Genomic DNA, 23,016 nt, shown 5'->3' on the forward strand with positions numbered 1-23,016 from the left:
AGACTTTATTGTCATTGCATGCCCACATTCAGTTTTAGACTTTTCTTTTTACAGGGCTATCATTTTTGAAAGGATCAGACTATGGCATTTCTGTAACCTGATGTAACAAGTCCTGCTATATGTTCTCAAAGGACTTCTTTCGTATTATCTAAATAAATGCAAATTTCAGTTTCTGATATTTTTAAACAACAGCAGCAACATATGTTTGCTTCTTGAAAAGACAGAATTTTTGTGATAGGTCCACATGATTACATAAACAGCACCAAAGGATTGTAAGACAACAATCTGCAGAAGCAAAGACATCTATTTAAAACTGATTAAGACCATTTGCTGACCAACTAGGGAAACAATGAGAACAGACACAGAGAACTGTGTTATAAATGGGCAGCATTATTTAACTTAACCTATTTAACTGTTTTCTTTGAACTCTGCAAAACCCAGGGAGGAGCAACCTAGTGTAGGAATAGCTGGAACAGGTGGTAAACTCCTAAACCATCTCCTCAGCTTCCCCTGAGTGAAACACCTGAACCCCAAGGGAAACCCAACATTGGGTTAGGCCCCATCTGGATCCCCTCACTTAAGTCAAAAGAGTTTAATGAGGGTTTATATCATAGGCCAGCTCCAAGGCAAGTCTCTTTTCCTACCCCTTTGATCTCAAGACCTAAAGAGACCGTTGCAGAGACCTAACCTTCTGTTATCAAGTATGGTTTTATATAAATTTTGGGTGCCATGCGATCTGAATCTATGACCCCTGACTGACCCCATCGCTAGCCGCCATTACCCTAAAAGCGAGCTGACCATGTAGACAGCTACTTCTTGCTAGGCATGGTCAATGAAAAAGTAGAGTTTAAACCTTTCAGCAAGCAGTTTTGGGAGTTGCCCTACTAGTTGCTATTTGATGTTCTTTTGTTGCCTGTTTTATTGAATCATTTCCTGTATTGCTATGTATTTTATATGTATTATCCTACTAGTGAGGCAGGCTAACTCCAACAGGCCTCCCTGTAAGAAGATTAACCATCCATTATGAAGCCAAGCCCTCCCTCCAGTCCACCTGCCTTGGTCCAGGCCTTGGAGGTAGAGAGGAACTGCTGGACCTCATCCCCTTCCCCTCCACCACTCGCTTCTCCTTTTGTGTTATGTCTTTTTAGATTGTAACCCTGAGGGCAGGGAACCGTCCAATTAAAAAGATTGTATGTACAGCGCTGTGTAAATTTACAGTGCTTTATAAATAAAGGTTAATAATAATAATAATAATAATAATAATAATAATAATAATAATAATAGTTTTGCAAGCTACCCAAAGAAGAGAGGACAATAGAGGTAGCCTCCTTCTCAATGAGTGAGTGATTAACTTAACAGCTCTGCCATCGAGATATTTGTTCCCTCCTGAAAAGTGCCAGACCTCTCTTTGTGTATCCATTGTGTAAGTTTTGGCTTAGACAAAGATAAAGTCATCAAGCCTTTGTTCGCCAGGTTGCCATAGCCTGAGGTTATGTTCAGGGGTATAAAAGGACCCCACTTCCAAACCTCCAGTGGGCTTGTAGATTCAGTTCCGAGCCTGAGTTCCTCGCTTGTAGAGCAGCCTGCTCCAAGCTTGCGTTCCCTGAGCAACTTGCTCTGCTGAAATCACTTGAGCGAAGCCAAGCTCACTGTCACCAGGTCTCTTGTTACTTTTGCCCGCCGGAACTCAGCTCCTAGCCACTGCTGCTTTCTTTCCCCGTTCCCGAGGCTGTGTCTCACCATTCACCATCCCTCACATCCATCTGTGGGCATGGTCCCCCGGCCCACTGGCGCCGCCCCTGGGACTTGCTCCATACTCCTGTAATGTCCCTTTCAAACAAACACAGAGGCTGGGAATGGCTGGTCAATAACGTCAAACACCACTTTTATTTCTCCCTCCACCAGTCACATATGCACCCAACTCTCCGGTCCAGTTACTTCACTGGGACCACGAGGAGTCTTCGCCCTCTCGGCGTCTGGCCTTGCACAATCTTCCTGACCCAGTTACTTCAATGGGAAGGTGAGGCTCTTCTCTTTCTCATTGGTCCTACGTGGACGTACTCTCCTTCACAATGTTCGAGGATGCTGGAGTTGATAGTCTCTTGCGAGGCTCTCCCGTCCTCTATCCTCCGGGGTTCCAGACGTCCCTCCTCCTCTAGAGCGGCTCTCCCGTACAACCCACCAAGGCTCTTCCCCCGCTCTAAGCCCTTCTTGCCTCCAACTCACTTCCGGGTTCCACGGCTGGGCGCCTCCTTCAACCTCCCGCCTAGGACAGGCCGGGTGGGTAGCCAAAACGGGGCCGACCCGGACTCTCCCTCCCAGTGAGGGGTCTCTCTGAGCCCAGTGGCCTTCCCCGAACTCCGGCTGCTCCTTCTCTCTCCCTCTCCCGAAGTCCTCCTCACGTCCCAATCTTCCGCTCTCTCTTCTCCCCCCTTACACCTCTCCTTTCCTTTTTATCGGACTCTCCGGGGCCCCTCCCCTCTCCCCCGGGACCGCCCTTGATTGCCTCCCTGTTTCCAGATGACTTCTTCCTGGTCCCTTTCCCCCTCCTGGGTCCTCATGCCCCTCTCTCGCCCGCTCAACCCGACCTCTACTCTCCTCCTCTCTACACCATCACTTTGGAGAAGACTCCTAAGGTAATTATCCCAACGGTGCCTCTATCCTTTCTCCTTTACTCCCAAACTCACCCCTCCCTTGCTTTAGCATTGAATGTGTGTGTGTGTGTGTGATCCCCTTTGTTGTGTGGCTTTAATAAACGTTTTATATTTTTATTGCAACTCATTGGCATTTTGAGTCTCTTTCTCTCTGGGGGTGGACTAGATTACCTCTAGTATACACATAGGGACCCGACGCCACTGCGTGCATTGTTAGGACATGCCTCTTGTAATATTTGAGCTAATTAAATCCCCCTAATTCGATCCTTCCTAACACTTTACCCAAGAAGAACACCTCTCTATGAATCTCTAGGTCCTCCAGTGCAACTCTGTGGTCAACATCTGCCAGACATTGACAATAGAATTGCACTGAAGAAGCTACAAATGCCAAGTGTAGTGTTCTCTCTAAGAATGTCTAGGTCCTTCAGTGTGACTTTTGGTTAAAGTTGACTACAGAGTTGTGCTGCAGGACCTAGAGATTCCTAGAGAGAACTTATTAATAAAATCAGTGAATAATCAAATCCACAAAAGTCAAAGCTGCAAATGTGGAGGAATGAGTGTAGTTGTAACAATATGTATTTATTGGTTTGTCTTTAATAAAATTTTCTGGCTGCCATGATGATACTTACCCTTTTCTTTTATAGACAGTAGTACAACACTCAGAATTTTAGATATATTTATGCATAGTTATATATTGGTGTTTTTTTTTAAAATGTACTTTAAAAAGTTAAATTTTGTTATGCTTGCTTTTCCACTGAAAATGGATGCCATCCCTATTTCAGTGTTTTGGTTTGAACATTTGATTTGCGATCCAATATTTGTTCTGGCCAGTGTCATAAACAAGAGCTTTAAAGAAAGCTGTAGAGCTGTAGTGAGCCAATGTGGCATAGTGGTTTAAGTGCTGGACTACAACTGAGGAGACCCAGCTTTGATTCCCAGCTTGGCCATGAAACCAACCAACCAACCAACCTTGGACAAGCCACATCCTTAGGAGAAGGCAATGACAAGTCTCCTCTGAACAAATATTGCCAAGAAAAACCCATTAAAGGGTTTTAGGGTCAGCATAAGTTGGAAATGACTTGAAGGCACACCACCACCACACATCTGCAGCATCAATAGCGTAATAAACCTCATAGAATAGTCCCAACCATCTCAGTCTAACATTTCCCTGTAATATTGGTGTTTAAATAGATAAACATACACACACAGATAAATAAAATGGAATAGCAAGATGTTATTTTATTAACATTGACTTTAGAACTGGTGTGTGTGTGTGTGCGAAATGTAAAGAATAACGATAGTTCTGTGGATGGTAACTTTGAAGGTAATTATCAATTTCTGTGCTTTTTGCAGCTGTCCTTCCTCTGATCATGCACACTTTACACACACAATACTCCAAAGCATGTTTGGAGGATAAAAACCCATGCATCAAAGGAAGTGGGCACGCACATAAGCTCTTACACCATGATACATTTAGAAAGCTTTAAGGCTGACATTAAGAGCTATTCGACAGTGGAACACACTCCCTCTTGAGTGTAGTGGAGTCTCCTTCCTTGGAGGTCTTTAAACAGAGGCTGGACGGCCATCTGTCAGAGATGCTTTGATTGAGATTTCCTGCATGGCAGGGGGTTGACTGGATGGGCCTTGTGGTCTCTTCCAACTCTATGATTCTAGGTGCTGCATGATTCTTTGTTTTTACTAAAAGAGACTAACTGGAAATTTGGGGGTGAAAGGAATTAAATTTTTTAAAAAGAATGATTTAAAGATTATCATGAGAGAAAGGAGAAGTTTAAGATATTTTATAATATTAGATCTAGAAGACATTTCTGGTGGGGGAGAAATTTCTTCCTGTATTTAGGTTGCAACTAAAATATTTCTCATTCTTTACTTGATTTTTAATGTTACTCACATTGTAAAGACCTCACTGTACAGTAAATAAGCAGTGCAGTATTATTCCTTCCCCAACAATGTTACAACCCAATTAATCCTTTAATTAATCAAATCAATCAAATTAATCAAATCAATCTGTAGCACAGAAGCAGCTGTGAGAACCCCAATAAATGGGTTTTTCTTGTTATGTATTCTTTTACTCTGTCTTTTTATGGTTTCAAAATATTTCTTACTTCTTAAATTATTCACTTATGAATGCATAAAATTATTCTCAAGTAATTAATTTGTGAATTCTTCCTTCTGGCATTCTGGCAAGTTACATCCAATGTTTAATTTACAGTTGGAACTATACCAATTTTATTTTAAAATTCAACAGTATTCCCAGTAGCAGATTATTTATTTCCACCAAATATCACTTCTTCAAAGATGACGTGTGCCGTGTTAATTAAAGTGAGAGAAGAAACCAGGCTTAGTTTTCTAATAGGTACAATTAGGCAGAGAGTTCAGTCTTATATTAAAAGCTAAACTTCTAATTCTTGTAAAAGTTAACAGTTGTATGTGTGTGTAAAATCCAACATTTTCCTAAAAAATAAATTCCATGGTTTTGGTTTTCTTCATTGGAAAATTCAAGAAGGAAGCTTCATATGTTAGTGCTGAACTTTGCAATTTCATTTGTATTTGTAATAAAATGTGGGTTACTTACATTTGTGTATATAAAAGTAGATATTTAGCCTTAAATCCAATTGTCAACTATAGAATCACTTTACTTTGCAAAAGTTCTGACTTGCAATTCAGCAGTTGATTCAGTGGGTCTACTCTATGTTCAGACTAGGAATGTGATTTAAACCTGAACATTCTTTACATTGACATTGATACTTAATGGTAAATGTTTTACACAGTGACTATACACATTGCTACTTTGCAGTCTTTGAATTTTATACACACAGCCAGCAGCATACATTTCCCGGTAATTAATACCTCCTGCCTGTCCTGATACTGGGCAGAGTGACCAGTGGAATCTCAATTCAATATATTTAGTACTAATTTAAATAATTTTACCCCACTCTTTAGCTGAAAAGGTTCACATGAAGGAAGAAGGGCTGCACCAGAGATTCTGTCACCCTCCCTGCCCTCCAGATAGTTGGCCATTATGAGAGATTAGGCCAATTTAAAAATTCAGTTTCAGTTAATTTATTTTCCTCTTCCTTGTTCTTCCCTCTTTCTTTTTTTTCAGTTGTATCTTTTAGAATGTATGACTGAGGGGCAAGGAGTATCTTGTTTTTATTAATCATGTATAAGCTGTCTGAGGAACCTTTTCAGCTGAAGACTGTTAAGAATTAGTATTAAATCTGCTCACAGGAAGCCTTCTATTAGTATTAAGAGTTTGCTCTTCTCCCTGCACCAAAACATGCCTGTTTCAGGAAACCCATCCTTGAACCTCTGTGTAGTATTTAGAAGATGGAAAGGCTATTGCAGGAAGGCATCAGGAGAATGTGCTTCCACTAAACTAGTGCCATGCACATAAACCTCCACCTAATGCAGTGAGACTTGTTTCTGAGTAAATCTGCATTTTGTATAAACTAAGTTTTAGGACCAAAATATATCTTACCTTAGCAGTATAGATCTTGCCTGGAGTGAAGATGCCTAGCACAAATTGCCAGATTGGTGTGATAAAATCTGGTGCAGTGGTTAAATGCCTCTACTGCAGCCACTGACTCAAAACCATAAGATTTTCAATAACAGCAAAAGGGCTCAAGCTTGACTCAGGCTTTCATCCTTCCGAGGTCACTAAAATGAGTAGCCAGATTGTTGGGGGCAATTAGCTTACAGTTTTAAACCACTTAGACACTGTTAGTTCAGTATGAAGCAATATATAAATGAAGATGTTTGTTTGTTTTACAAAATGGGAGGTATTGCAGGATTTTTAATCTCAAGGAATCAGATTCACTGTCCTCTCACTTTCTTACTTGGGAAACAGGGAAGCAAATACGGCAACACTCATCCAGTTGAGACACTAATTTAAATTAACTTCTGGAACACAAGCTGAGTTCCCTTTCCTTTATCCTTGCCTTTTGTTTGATGACCAAGCATGAAATAATTAGACCAGACAAAACTACAAATCCCAAAATTCCATAGCCATGACAGTTAAAATGGTGCCAAACTGCATTATTTCTATTGTGTAGATGCAGCCCAGGTGCCCAATAAATAAAGAAACAAACAAATGTAGAACCCAAACTGAACTACTGAGTAAAAATCTTGAAGTTCACTATGAACTTTCTCACCTGTGAGGGTGATGGGACAGAAGGACTAAGAATGAACACACACTACTTTCATCTCTACACAGTGTATTGTCAAGTAAAAATCCTGGCGCTGCATGAGCATACCATGAAAGAACAGTTCTATGCTATCATGCATTTGCTAATGTAAAGCTATTTCCTCTATTAGAAGCAAGCACTAAATTTCTTCCATATGGGGAGCTCCATTTGCTTATTACAGCTTGTGTGCCTGTTGAGGAGCTGTTGAGTCTGGGCACTTCTCATGATACCTACACACATTTTCTCTATTTTAATTACTGAAAAATCTGAGTTTGATATTTAGTAAAGGCTTCAAAGTGTGTTACAGTGAGTTGACTTATTACAATCTGGATTTCTTTCAGATTCTGTTATATATTGTACAAACTCTAGCGTGTTGTGATACTTATATTTTATGTTAATTTGACATTCATGTTAGCTGCCTATCACACTAACAATAATCCATCTGAACCAGCAGGCATGAATAACAATTACAGAAAAGATTGGAGCTCATCCTCGAATTTTCTTCTTCCTCTTGCTAGGAGACATATGCACAGATGTATTAAAGTCTTTCAAGTAACCAAGAATCTAGCTATATTCCATGTAAAGGAACAGAGTGGGGCTGACATGTTCAATCTAAGCAGGAAGAAAGGTTTCAGTGAATCTCTCTGAATATGGAAAAAGGTGAATACGAAGCCCTGTATCTCAAAGTTATGAAGATCTTTTAAGAGGTGTACAGAAACTTATTGGAATAAATTGCTGGTGATGAACTACTTTTAGGTAACTTTTTTTTTTGGTAAAATGAGAACTAAGACAGTGAGCAGTGATTTGATATGTAGACTTCACAGACTTTAAAGAATAATCATGCCATGTCAGGTGCATGAGATGTTACATTCTAGCTGGGGAGGAATGGGGAATACCAATACCATGGATACTTTAGATACCACAATGCCACCAAAAGATCAATCTTCTTTTCATGTAGTTTGCAAGTGAATGTTTTTCTGCTCTGAGATAATTGTGTGTGTGTGTTTAGGAATAAACTGTGAAGGTTATTAATGGTATGCTGGCTATGGCATGTTCTGCTGATTTTTATCTATTGTCTTTCAATAAATCTGTTTTAAAGGTTTTTATTTCTAGGTAATGTTTAATTATATTTTAGTTATAACTTTTTGTGTGATTTTACTCCCCTTTGGGTGATAATTCACCAACTGTGGGCCGAAGCAGAATGGCAGCTCCAGCTGGCTTCAGGCTGGCTTGGGGGCATGGCATTTACATGCATCATGCCCCCAAGTCACCTGGAAATTCAGCCAATAGTTACATGCCAGACAGCTTCTGGGTGATTTGGGGGCATAGCATTTAGATGCCACACACTCTGGAGCCAGCAAAAAGCCAGTTCCAGAGGCAAAGGGGAGGTCCCCCCCCCCACTCCAAATAGGATGACTGGGGTCAGGTGTTTCTCCCAAGGGAAGATTGAGAAGGTGGTCATGGGTTGACACCTGGTCTCATCTGGACTCACCTCAGAATGTCCAGTGTCATTGCTCATTCCCAGGTTAAATTGTTTAAATAAGCTAGAAGTCATTACAGTGACCCTTATTTAAGCCATTTGTCTGTGTCTGCTCTCATTATTTTATAGCTGGTCATCAAAGAAAGCCATGTATTATTCTCCATACAGCAATTCTTCCACACCAGTTCAGAGTATTGGAATACAGAGGGAATACTACAGAGTATTCTTCTGCTGTCAGAAGAAAACTACAGCAATTATTTACCCATGTGTACAAGGATGAAATACTTAAGAATTTAGATTCCTACTAAGCAACACTATAGACAAAAGACCCAGGGTGGTATAATGGTTTGAGTGTTGGACCAGGAATCTGAAGACCAGTGTTTCAATCCCCACTTGGCAATGGAAGCCTATTGGAGGACCTTACACAAGTCACACTCTCTCAACCTCAGAAGAAGGCAATGGCAACCTTCTCTGAATGAACCTTGTCAAGGAAACACTGTGCTAGGTTTGCCTTGAGGTTGTCATAAGTCAGAAATGGCTTAAAGGCCATACAGAAATAACAACATACTGTGTATCCATTCTAATGGAAATTACATTTTTACATTATTAGGTATTACTGTCCACAGAGTCTTTTGATAAAGGACAATTCATTGATTGGTGTGCTAATACCAAGGTTGGAATGCTAACTGAATGAGGATAAGAAAATTTCCACAACTTCATTCTCATCTTTTGTCATTTGACCACACACAAGTGTAATCTCCATGAATCATTGGTCTGACCCAATGAAGAAATGGCTGTACTTGCTCATTCAGTTCAGAAAAAGAAAGTCAGTGCTGAAGAAAAGAAGATCTTTGCTTAGCAGGGATAAGAATTAGCACCTTGTCACTTTTACTTAGGAACTGTAATGTATGGATTCAGTAGGGAATGGAACTGTAAATTTCTTATAGGGATATTTGTAATATTTCTCTATTTTGTATTTTCATTTAGGGCTTTGAGGTTGCATCTAATAAGTGCTGATTTCTGCAAGCAAGTTTTGCATTGGTACTTTATGGGGTGCATGAAACTTTGGGAGATTTACATGTGTTCAATGTAGTATAAAATATGGTTAATGTAAAATATGATTTAAATTTGGAAACTGTTTTAACCCTTATGACTGTATTTGCAGTGTTCATTTATAATTCACCCCATAGAAAGCCAAGGAATTACGACGAATTCACTGCTCCACTTACATGGAAGCTATAAGCAGCCGACTGATGGGGGGAGGGGAAGCAATTGAGGAGAATGTTAGAAGCAAGGAAGCAACTGCATGACATATTGTAGCTTCTTTCTGAACAGATTACAGTTTGAAGACTTAGGGGTAGAACAGGCAGGCAGGAAAAAGTGGTGGAACCTGCATTTTCCAGAAGTGGGTTGCACCCCCACTGTCTTCATTGACTGCTCCCAAGCCAGCCCAATTTCACACAGACTGACCACACAGCACAAGCCACTCCACTGGGTATTTTTTGTTGCCTCCCCAACATGTATGTGCATCATTGCACAAAGACATCACTGGCGACTGCTTGCTGCCTAGATGCCAACCCAATTGGATGGTCATGTCTTTGATCCTCCACCTGTACAGAGCATCAGACCATTGGTGGGCCCAGTAAAACACTGGCAAGGCACAATCATTGAGAACCAAAGCCTCTGTTGCAATTCCTACTCACTAGTGGGAGGAAACTGAAAATGTCATCTTCTTTGCACCCGGATTGGCAGATGAAGAGATATGCTTCACATGATGGAGCTGTGAGGTTTGGCTGGGGTGGGAGGTGGGTCAGGAAACATTACTTAGGGCCCAAACAGATAGTCCTTTTAAACCACCATCTGGGTAATTTTGGAGCATGGTGTTTAGACCTGGCACATCATGAAGCTGCCCAGAAATCAAGTGACTACCTAGACGTGGGTGGCTTTGTGACGCTCTAGAGGTATGGCATTTACATACCACACCCTACCAGAGCGTCATGAAGCCACCATAGGGCCACAGCAGGGATGGCAAAGCCCGCGTTTTCCTGGCCAATAAAGGAGTGGATCTTATCCACTTCTTTTTGGCTGGATTCAAAGTGGATTGGGGGCATGGCGTCTGTCCTCTGCTGTCCCAATCCTTCTTTGGAAGGAGTTGCTTCAAGCTGCCCCTTCTGTCCCATCTGCTTTCCACCTTAGTTATGCATCAGTGATGATCTTTAATTTTTTCTCTCTGTAAACTTGCTTGTTTCTATGATGTGATGTTATTTTTTTTAAAGGAATGGACAAGTTTTTGTTTGCTTGTCGTGTTGATGTCATTCAAAAGTAAACTTTTTTTCTACCCATAATCTCTTCTTCACAAATTAACACAACACATTTGGAAAACTGTTTCTGTGAACCAAAACCAACAAAAAACTTGTAAGCTTGAAAGTGGGAAGCAGTTGAAGAACAGTGAACTAAAGCATGGGGAGAAAGCACATCCTGTTTCTGTTTTAAAAATCAAGCTTCTTTATGGAGATGCTGGTTTGCTCAGCCAGAAAGAAAGAAGAAAGACAAACTTGAAATAAGACAAGAGGCAGGACTTTTATGCTTTCTTAGAACACATCTTTTCTGGCTAGTCTCCAGCAACAATTAAACTCTATGCTTGTAGGAAACCATCTCAGCTTGGTCTAAATGTATATATGTTTCTCTCTGTGCATAGGCAGATACTAAAATGCCAGGAATGAAGATGGAATAATAGCTCTGATATAAAAGAAGAAAACTAGGATCATGAGAGGATTATTCTTTCAAGTTTTCAAAGTCTAAGATCTGAATCCAAAGTCATACTGGTAAACAGGAAATTCCCATTAGCACAGTTGTTGTGGATTGCATTGTTGTGCACGTAATATCACAAATGGGACTGAAATCACACAATTCCCATTGAGCAAGCCTTTGCATGATTGCACCTTTGAATTTATTGGCTGAAACCCTGCATTGCCTTGATGCAGTGCAAAGCTCTACCAAGCACCCCTCCATCCTCTGTAGCACCTCATGATCATTAAAGGGGGGGGGGGGGGGCTTAGAATGGCTGCATTTTTCTAGTCAGCTAGACAAAGAACATGATAAAATTATTGGAGTTAGTAACATTTGCATGCCTATACTAGTGGTAAGTAGACTGCTTGTCATTCTCTGTCTGCATCTGCACAGGGCAGCCTGGAATATCTTAGCCCTCTCTCATTGGACAACCCTCTGTTCTGACATGGAGCAACTGACTGCACGCACATCCCTCTGAGCCATCCAGCAAATCTGTTGATGTTGTGGGTTATTTTGCTCTGAGGCCAGAGTGAAACACCGAGCCACAGTCACATGGGCAGCTCATCTCAATGAGATGCATATGCAGTCTCAACCAGCTGGCATCAGAATGGAGGGTTCCAGATCTTCTGAAAAGATCCAGATCAAATGGGGATTTTTTGTGCGGTACAGACCATGCAAAAGAGCCATGCTGGCACTAATTTTAGCGATAGGGACCATGCGGCAACTACATAGTCCCTAACCCTGACATGGCATGGCACCGTAACAATGGCGGTGCCCCGTCTGCATGGGCGCCACCATTATTTTATTACGTAAGCACCATGCAGCATCCGCATGTCACTGCATGGCTCTTATGTAACAAGTACGCCAGTGGTGCATTTTTTATATCGCACCTTCAGCACGAAAAGGACCCATTTTTTCCAGGTTCTTTTTCTTGCAGAGGAAAGTCATGCAGTTTGGTGGCTGTGGCTTCCCTCCGGAGGAAAGTAGGCCGCCAGCAGCCTGCCTTTCCCGGGCAGTCTGTCCCGCACCGTTGTTAAATCTAGGGCAAGAATGGTAAAACCTGGTTCTTTGCTGAATGGTCCAGCTGTCATCCAGCCTGCTTACACCAGAAGTGAGCTTTGGACCATGCATTGTCCAGTCTTGTGAAAAGATCCAGACTTGCACTAGTGCAATGATACAACTGAATAAAGGCCCTCATATCAAATCACTACTCCCTTTTTACTTCCCTGGGTACAATGCTGTGCATATTTAACCCTTCCCATCTATTTTCCAGGATCATGTTTAGGGAAGAACTACACATTGTAACAGACCTCTATAACTGTCCAGATTTGGCAGGAACAGATCTGATTAAAACCTGTCAGCCCAAATTCTCAGTTGCTTTTAAAATGTCCCATTTCTTTCTCCTCTTCCTCCCCCTATTCCCCTCTTTTGTCCTCAGCTTATATCAATTTCTGCAAGCTGAGTTCAAACTGAAAAAACAATAGTGAGGGTGTAGTGGGAAGGAGGGGGTGGACTCTTGCCGTTCCCTGTAAACCCAGGCTGCAACCTCTCCTATCATGTGCAAACTGCTGCAGCCTTTCCTATCATGTTTGCTTTCTTTCATTTATAACTTTTGCCATCTTGAACACACTCTGGGGCAAAACAGACCACCCTGATAGAGCAGTGTCCTGCTGCCCTTTTCAGTGCTGGACCGAGGCCATGGCACTGCATGCAACAGCCCCGATCCAGCACTTTGCTGGGTCTAAAAAAAATGGCAAAATGCCACTTCTTTTACAGCCAGCAAAAAGGCATCTTTGCTGCTGTGGTAGCACTTTCCAGCACTCCTTTTGGTGTGCATCATTTGAATGTTGTGCCAAGAAAGCACCATGATGCTGCCCGCTTCACCTTGATGGTGGCCTTTCCAGCTGGTCTGTTTTGCCTCTCTGATTGGGCGGTATGGACACATGTGTTGTGCTTTTCATCTGTGAAAGGCTGGAGAGTATGAAGCTAAGATATTGAGTACAAAGGCATGCTATTAATTTTCTCATGGCTAAATATGAGAAGACAGGTGACCTAAGAACACATCAGAGGCAGAGTGTAAAATATCATTTTCTTCACCCCTTAGTGACTTAAGATTGCATTTAAGCACAATATATGTTTATCCCCCAAAATGCAACTTCTTTCCTTTGTTTCCTTATCACCCTACCCCTACTGAGTTGTTTTTCTCTCTCACTTGGAACTAGGCTAGCCTGTAGACAGAGGCTCCTCCCTCCCTAACTGTCATCGTTCGGCCTCTGAGGGAGAGAGAAGGCTGGCCCAGTACCATCAGGGGCTAGCCTGAAGAAGGAGGCTCCTCCCTCCCTAACAGTCATCTTTCGGCCTCTGAGGGAGAGAGTAGGCTGGCCCAGTTCCATCAGGGGCTAGCCTGAAGAAGAAGAGCCCTCCCTCCGGTCCATCTGCCTTGGTCCAGGCCTCAGAGGGAGAGAAGAATGCTGGACCTGATTCCCTCCCCCCCTCACCATTTCCTTCTCCTTTTGTGTCGTGTCTTTTAGATTGTAAGCCTGTGGGCAGGGAACTGTCTGTTATCCCCTCTATTGTAAACCGCTCGGATTCCCAGTGATTGGGCGGTATATAAATAAAACCTATTATTATTATTATTATTATTATTATTAGTTTTAGTTTTCAGCAGCTGGAGTCACAACTGCTTTAAGTTTAGACTTTCCTGACAATAATAATAATAATAATAATAATAATAATAATAATAATGCTACATGAAGAACTGGTGTGTGTGTGTGCGTATGCATGAGTAGAATTTTTACAACATCTATTTCTATGCACCATGTTACAATTATTTCAAGTATAAATTATCTTCAGCTCTTATTTTCCATGTTGGACATTCTGTGTATGAATAGTAGGAAGCTGGGAGGCTCAAAGCTCATGTCAACATGAGTGTCATCAGTTGCTGGTAGATGTAGATTTTAAAAAAATCTAGCTGGTGTCAAGGGAAGGGGACAAAACAGAAGGAATGGATGGCAGGCATGCTGAAAAGGTTTTGGAGTTCTTATCTGGTATTTGTGTTAATTGTTATCCAGCAGGGTTTTATACATATAAATAAAGCAGCACCAGTAATTTTTTTTCAATTAATACTGAAACTCATCTCACACAAGCCAGCAGAGTGTCACTATAAAATACTCAGTTAGTCCCTTGTTGTGATTTGGCTAGATCCTCATAACTGTATTCTCAATAAGAGAGTGTTTGTGATAGTAATAATTTCCTATTGCAGATAATAAATTTTCCCAATCCTGGGAAAAGAGCAGGATACAAATAAATAAATAAATAAATAAATAAAATTATATTAATAAAATCAGGGCTCTCATATGTTGCATGCATGGATTCATGCCTTCATTTCCTTATGGCACAAAATACATAATTCAGTGTATGATAAATGATCAGGGAACAGCTTGGACACACTTTCTTGTGATGCTGAACAGCCCCCAAACATAGCATTTTCATGTATGGTTTTCTTCTATTCCTAAAGATATTTAAACTACATTTAATCCCTATTTAGTACATAGAGAAAAGCATTGTTTGAATGTTGTGGCTACATTTTTTAAAGGTTGCAAAAATGTGAAGACCATAATGCTTACAGTTTTTAAAAACAAAATAAATTAGGTGTTTAAATTATTGACACCCCCATTAAAGGAAACAGTATCTCACTACATTTTCAATGACTTTTAAATTATACTTTATATCAGTGAAGCAAAGGCTGATATTGCTCTTGACTTATAATGAAAGAAAATACCCAAGGATGACTTGTTGCTAAGGGCAACAGAATGTCATAAATGATCCTTCTTCTGTTAACGATATAGATGGATAGGCTGAGGTGGGTAGGTAGAAAATATGATTTGTAGTTCTCTGAGGATTATCAGTCTTTCACATTTTCCTGTCTGCCATGATTTAAGAAAAGTCTGTCAATGTTTTATGACTTTGCCTTGGTCCTTCTTCCTTTGCTATTAATTATTTCTCATCACAAATTTTGTTTCCTATAGTTCTTAGGTAAAGGACTTGTACAAGTAAACTTGAACTGAGGCCTAGGCATTTTGTTTTTTCCCTACATATTTCAGCAAGAATAACATTTCCCAGTTCAAGAAAATGATTTGCAGCTGTATCGTTTCAGAAGTATAAGATAGCCAGATATAGGCGAACATGATGAGGCAGTAAATAACGCTGGCACACACATGGGGACAGCTACTATGCACAGGAGCTATGGACTTTATCACACAGAATTTTAGAAGTTTAAATGGGGTTTATCACATGAAAATCATACAATTACTATTAAATTGCAATTAAGATTTTCAGACACAGTGTGATAAAAGAGCCATTTTCACGGGAATAATCAGGGGATAACCAAGCAATAAACATCAAGAAAGCATTTTCAGGATTTTCCAGTGAATGAAGTCCCTCATGATGCTTTCTTGACTAAATTGGTGTTTTCATAACTAAATTAGGAAGTGAGATATAAACCTTATCAATTCTATGAGCTTCACCATTTACAAGATAATAGGGTGAAAAGGTGGGATGTTATCAGTTAGTTTTCATATACCTGAAAAATGTTCCCTCCTTTTTTGGTGGTATGGAGAATCCTTCTCCACTAATTTTTCAGTACAAAGTGGGGACTATTGAAAATGTGGAACAAAAACTAGAAATGAAATGGTGCTTTCTATTTAGCATTATGCTGAAGTCCAAAAGAACTTATGAAAACAGTCCAAGGGCCTGAACAGACAGGCCAAAATAAAGCTGCTTTGGGTCACTTTCGAGGTACGCTCTTTAAATGAAACATGCATCTTAAGAGGCCAGAAGCTGCACCATAGCTGCGCTCCAGTCTTTAGGACTGGAGCATGGCTTTGGTGCAGCTTCCAGCCTCTTAGGAAGCATGCACTATTTAAACAGCATACCTCTAAAGTAACCCAAAGCAGCTTTATTTTGGCCAATCTGTTTGGGCTCTAAGTTTTGAAAGATATGCCAGGAATCACTATCACTATTTTCTGATATGTGGTTCTTTATAGAAGATGAAGCAGAGATTAGTATCTTAGTTTTCAAGTCAGAATTGCTATTTCTGTAGGACTGTTCAACTACCCCTTTCATGCATAAGGGTGGATATCTATTAAACCTTGCCCTCTCTAGTGGGCAAATGTTTACTAAATTATTGAACAGTGTGTGTCCATGCAACTGCCAGTGCTGTATCAAGGGCATGTAAATGCCATAATCTTCATTTTCAAATGTTACAACAGTGAGGCAGGGCCATCTGTGTGCATTATTTTGGGATGAGGCCTTGCTCTCCTTTCTACACACTGAATATGAATGTGAATTTAGTAGTGAAAGGGACAATTCCTATTCACTTCTTTGCTTCTGAAATCTTCAATTTCCTAAACTTTCTCAGTCTCCTCACTACTACATTCTGTTTGTAGTCATACTGTGATGGTTAACTCAGATTTTTGTACATTTGATATAAACTTTTAAGTTTATGTATAACTTACATTCAACATTCATAGCAATTTAAAAATAAAGAAATAAAAATCCCAAACAACTGTGTACTATTTGTATGTGGTTTCTTAAGACATAAAGAGAGGAGGCTGGAGAAAAAAGAGTAGGAACAGAGAACCTAGTCTCCCTAGAATAGAAACATATCTCAATCAAGGTAGGACAAATAATGAAGTTTTTAAAGAGTTCACTTACTTTCAGTACACAATAAAGAATAGAGAAGAATGGGCCAGGAAGATGTGTTGAATCTCTTTACTTCTTTCACATGTCAATTGTTGTCACATAACCCTTGAAACTGTGCCTGGAAAGGATCCCAATTGTGAGCAGCAGCAGTTTTTGAATTTTTTTTCCACATGATCCTTGAGATAACAAAGAAAGAAACTGCTGATGATCTTTTCTAGAGCACACTGTGATTTAAACTGAAATTCTTGTGTACTCAGTAAAGTTATGCTGGACATTTGGAATGAAAACAGGAGTGAAGTGTTCTTATGAGTTTTCAAGTGTTATCCAGGGTTTGAATTGTAGTGTCTAGACTGCCATACATTGTTGTGGAGGGGAGCCACAGTTGGAATGATCACAATAAATTGGAAGGAAAGGGCCACAATATTATTATATAAAAGCAATATTGTAGGGTTTTCTTCAATGCATGAGGTCTGAATCTGTTGTCCATCAGTCCCTGACTGATTGATGAATCCCATTTTCTTGGTCATAGCAAAGCTTCGGGATGACAAAAGGGGCTAATGTGTTGAAATGTCCATCACTCTTTGATAACTGGTTGATTGCTTGACCGCATCTCTGCCCTTGTCACCGGGGGATGCTGACTCAATGTTGCCTCTGCAATGACAACATTGTACCACTCTCAGCACCTCAGTGTCCCTTTTGGACTCCCAATTCAGTGCTATGCAGTCCTAGAAGTCATGCCCACCAGATACAAGACATATGTTACCACCTAAAAGTTGTGACAGCATCACCCTGATCCCAACAGAGGGCAGTTGGGTGGGGAGAGCTGAGCTGAGAATTGCATGGAACACTGTGCCACGTGGCCTTTTATAGGCCCACAAGCCAATGAGGGGCTGGGATGGAGCAGAAATACCGCCAATCCTGGGTGCCACCATTAATGGCACTAATCATTCAGGGGCTATTTCCTCCCCTGGTGTCCCCAGGATATGTAGTCCTGGAGCCAGATAGGAAGTGTCTCCCCTGCCAGACCATGCCAGCCAATCACAGCCCCAGCAGTCCCGTGCTGGGCCTGCTGGGGCTGCAATCCACCAGGCAGCCGACCCCAAGCCACAGCTCCACCTGGTGCAGCAACTGGGCTGGCCTGCTGAATTGGGAGGCCCCTTTTGTGATAACAGAGAACGTCTGCAAATCTAGCAATGTTCACGTGCTACCTAGCAACACTTCACAGTTCCCATCACCCCCAGCATTTCTTACAACTACATCAGATGATTGAATAAGCTGAATTATAAGTCATGTCTATATTTTAGCCTAGAGTCAAGGAGAGGGATAGGAATCTTGGCTACCATTATGCTTGTGTTGTGTCCCTCCATCCTTCTCCATACATTTTTAATGTATGTTTATAATGGCTATAGTACAACAGCTCTTTCCATCCTCTTGTTTTGAAAAATAATTCTGCAGCGGGTTCCTTCTTTTTAGGCTTTTGGACAGCATGTCAGTAAAGATATGGTGGGTGGGGCTATACATATTTGATACATAACAGATGTCTTTAACATTTGCTTTTCATGTTTACTGGAGCAAGAAAAAAACCAACACAAAACAAGAACCAACTCTCCAAGGCTCTGTGCACTGTTGCTTTTGTCATGACAGTCACAGAAGCCAATGCTGTGCATTTGTTTCCAAAGGAAATGACATTTTTATTTATCACAAATGATGGATCTGCATTTGAAAGGTGAGCTTGATACGAGCTGCTTCTAATTTCTTCGTGATGAAGAATATTTATGTGCTGTGCTGATTTTCTCTTCCTCTGCTCTCCTTTTTCAGAGAAAGAAATGACAAGATACACCTAGGCTGCATATTTGAAATGTTAAAATACATATGTTGGCTCTCAAAGGATCTTTCAAGAAAGATACTTACTGTTTAAAACATTTCACAAGCTCATCATTCAGATAATCTTAAAGGTTTCTAGTTGTTTATTGCTGAATTAGAGTATATTCTTTTACTGTTGACAATTGGACCTTTGACTAGCCCTTCATGAATTTGTCAGTATAAATCTACTTTCTTTCTTTCTTTCTTTCTTTCTTTCTTTCTTTCTTTCTTTCTCTTTTAAGAAATTATCTAGGTAAAATGAAAACATAGAATTGCAGGGCTTTCTACAATGAAGACTTAATGCCAAAAAGAAGAAAAACACTTGTTCTATTCTATATAAATCTTATATTTGTTGAAACACCTGGTATTACAATACTGGGAAGAGGACTGGGGAATTAAGAAAGACTTAATGATTTAAACTAAGATTTTAAAGAAAAGACTTTAAATGATGCTAAAGGATAGATATCAAGCAAAAGAGGTAATCTAAGGGAGACGGTAACTTTAAGCAATTTAGATAACATAATAGTTATGAGGAATTGTTTCTAGATATATTGTATTGGTTACTGTTTATAATGGTCTAAAAGGCAAACAATTCTAGTCAATTGTTACTATAAATATTTTTCTTTTCTCAATAAAAAATAAATCTTATATTTGTTATGAATAATCAAGACATTTAAGCAGACATGTATACAAAATGATGTATGATGGTCTTCTGAGCATGTAAAATGTGAGATTTAAATCTTCATTAAATGTATTAATTAGACCTTGCTTGCCAAAATCTGTCACATGCTAAATTAAAAAGCATCTTAAAACTCTATTGGCAAGGGCTTTGATTTCTGTGTGTTTTGGATAACAATTAAAACTGTTATTTCTAATGCAGTGTCTCTGACTATGCCAAATTTGAATTCATTTGTAGTTTGAAGGAGCTCAATATGAACTAAAGCAGCAGAGTCTGACAAGATGAAAGCTCCTGTCAAAGTCAATGTAAACTTGACTTTCTGCAGAGCTCAAAGTGCGTTTAAGATTAAGGTAGATTCAGGACTGAGAGCCCAGATGACTTTGAAAGTGCATATATAAAAGGATGGTGTGGTGTTACTTTCCTGTATTTAAAATTTATTCGGGAGGCATGTCATTTTATCTGTCTATTAAGGCAATTTCTGAAACAGTCTTCTCAGTGCTGTAGACATAACAGCTTGAAAACAAAGGAGTGAATTGTCTGTGTAGAGTTTTTATCCCTTCTGCAAAATAACATGCAAAATAGGCAAACAACATTTTATTTCACTAGTTTTCAGGAAGACTTTGTTTTAACTGGGGAAAAAACACCCACCTTACAAATCTAGATTCATCCCCTTCGTTCAGTAGTTCAAAGATACATGCAAAATGAAAAGAGAAGGGAGGGAAGACCTTGATGATGGTTTCACAGCATTTCTAGTCAAGAGGCTGGCTAAGTCTTAGTGAAAGAGTTGAAAAAATCAAGGACTTTCTGCTTAAGAGAATTGTCAATGCAGTGCTAACTGACTAAAACCCAACTGGCTTGAAAGGAAACTTTATTCCTTTGGCCACTCTGTACTATGTGTATGAAGTTGCACACACTCTTAAGAAACATCACACCTTAATGTCACAGAAAGGTTAAGTACTTGCTAGACCCAGGTAATTAGTTTGTGATCTCAAGGAAGAATGTGATATATAATCAGAATTATTATTTTTTCTTATATATTCAATCTTTTAAAAATATTTTCAGGTAAGAGCTCGCCATAACTTTATTTTTACTTCTAGACTGTTCAGTGTGTCAGTTTGAACATAACAAGGGCCCTGTTTACATGGGCCATTAAGCATGTACTCAGTATGTGCTAGGGTTGCCCAGGAGCGTCCTTTTTAGATGCTCCCTAAGCCTAGTACGTACTGAGTATGTAAAAATGGCAGCACCCTGTGTACATGAGTGCTGCCATTTTGATGTAATGACCGCGTCATGTCCAAATGTCTTGGCACCCTTTCAGCGGCACCAGAAAGAGCTCCATTTTGGAGCTCCTTCCGCCACGCATATTGCTGGTGCGGCCTTTAAACAGCCGCACCAGCAATACAGAGAGAGAGGGGCCAAGCGACCCCCTTCTCTCTCTCCCTGCCGCTGTTAGGGTGTCCTTGGGGCATGAAGCCCTAAGAACACCCCTTTCCAGGCCGTGGGGAAGCAGCCTTTTGCTGCTTCCCTGAGGCCAGGAAAAGCAGCAGATCGGGGCCTCCGGGACTGCCGCTGTGGCACCTCAGGCCCCAATCCATCAGGGAAAGGGGCGGTCTGTATCCCGCCAAAGTATCTGTTTCTTCTTTTCCAGAAATCACATTACACGATGTACTTCTGCCTACCAAAATGTTTTCTGGCAGACAAGACTACCACTGATTTCTAATCATGATGGATAGATATCAAGAAGTTCAGCCTCCAGTATCAGAGGCAATATGGCTCTTTTGAATACTAGATGCTGGGAGACAAAGTAAAAAGACATGAGCTGGGGTAAACATGAGGAAATGCTCTATTGTCTTCATATCCTAACTGAGGTGTTTTAAGCACTGAGGTGGTCACTAGTGAAAAAAGAATCCTGGTTGACACATTATTTGCTGGTGTTGTTGTGTGCTTCACATTTGTTACCAATTTGAGGGCCCTAAGAAGAACTTAACACATGTTTTTTGGGGGCTGAGAGTGTGCGACTCATTCAAGGTCAGTGAGTGAGTTTCCATGGCTGAATGGTGAATAAACACTGATTTCCAGAGTTGTAGTCCAGTGTTAAAACTGTTATACTACTGGCTATCTTGACATACTATAGACATTTGGATTGGTCTGTTGGGGCTCTTCTTATGTTCTTATTATGTGTGCTAAATAGATTATTGATGTTACTATCTTAAGAATAATTCTTCAGATGGGATAAAGTAAGAATATTTGTGTCCCAGGGGAGAAACAGATGGCCCCAAAGGGCTGCCTTGGAACCTTCACGCTGGGGCCATGGGGACTGCCACCACAGTCCCCAAACAGCCTGCTGAAAAGAAGTGAAGTTTCCAACTCCTTTTTGGGCTGGTGTCATGTCCAGCCAGGGTGAAGACAAGGAGGCTGAGCCAGAGCCACAGCCACAACTTCCACTTATTCTGGAGGCTGAGCCTGGCCCTAGTTTGTGGCTTCCAAGGAGACTCAGCTGCCAAACTTTCTGGAAACAGAGCCTGCAGGAATGTATGAGGAAGAAGAAACAGCAATACCTAGAGTACTTACCTTCAGCAAGCGATGAGCAGAAAGGGAGAGCCTTTGCCATACGAGGAGGCTTTAATAGAAATGCTGAGATAATCAGGCACAGCTGGATTCCTGCAGCTTGGGAATTTAAACAGGTGCAGAATGCCTGCCTCAATGTCAGAGATTTTCTGAGTTTCCCTGCAAAGGCATGATTGATCCTGAGTCCTCCCTTGTTTTCCTGGCTGGAAACCTTGCTCCTTGGATTTCTGTGTTTCTCTGGACCTCTTGATTTGCTTACTTGTCTCATTGCTCTCTGGAACCCTGGACTTTGGATCATTGACTTGTCTCTTTGGTTGTGCTCTCGGGTTTGTGCTATTTGGACTCTTGCTTGATCACTGTCGGTTTGCCCAGACCTTTGTTGTTTCCTTTGACTTTGGAACCTTATTTAGCTCTGATGATATTGCTATCAGCATACTTGGCCACTTTCCCGGGACAGCTGATTTTGGGATTTCTCCTTGGAAAAGAGCCACACCCTGGTGGCTTCCAGCTCCATTTGAGGTGTGTGTCATGTGCACATCCTGTCCCCAATGCTGCCCAATGGCAGCCATTTGGGGCCATCTTTTTGAGGCCTTGGATACAATTTCCTGTAAATAGAAAAATATTTGGGTCTTTTCCATCTAGTTTGCTGCCTCAATTTGCCATGTTGTTTTATGGCATTGGAACCATTTTTACTTATTTATTTGACTTCGAAACATATGGATGGTTCCAGCCAAAGGAATATTAGACATGAATGTCACACTGTTATATAGCCATTTACATATGCTCTGGGAAGTTTGAGGATATTTATGAAACTCTTACCATTCCAATTTCTGCTGTAAATTTTTAAAATGCAGATTCTGGTACTGTTGTATCAGTAATCCATTGTGTACATCATGTATGACACTAAATTACACACCCTGATCTTAAAACTGTGAGTGCTCTCTAACACAGAATAGGCAATTAAATCTTTGTGGAGTTCACCCCTTCATTCTTGCTTGCAGCGATAAAGAATTTCAAGAGTTGTCTCCCCACTGGATGAAATTATGAGAATTTTTTTCTGAAGATTTAAAAATT

General features: G+C 40.6%; 1 long non-coding RNA gene across 2 annotated transcripts in view; it reads right to left on the reverse strand.

The window, feature by feature from the left end:
- LOC121931488 overlaps window positions 1-22,184 on the reverse strand; it is a 41,656-nt gene extending 19,472 nt beyond the window's left edge. For both annotated transcript variants that reach the window (XR_006104151.1, XR_006104152.1), the window contains exons 1-2: window positions 21,946-22,184; window positions 16,845-17,008 (exon numbers count right to left, since the gene is read on the reverse strand). This is a non-coding gene — a long non-coding RNA (uncharacterized LOC121931488). The remainder of the gene's footprint in view (window positions 1-16,844; window positions 17,009-21,945) is intronic.
- Window positions 22,185-23,016: the final 832 nt, after the last annotated feature.

Source organism: Sceloporus undulatus, chromosome 5 (assembly GCF_019175285.1).
Source record: "Sceloporus undulatus isolate JIND9_A2432 ecotype Alabama chromosome 5, SceUnd_v1.1, whole genome shotgun sequence".
Taxonomy (NCBI): domain Eukaryota; kingdom Metazoa; phylum Chordata; class Lepidosauria; order Squamata; family Phrynosomatidae; genus Sceloporus; species Sceloporus undulatus.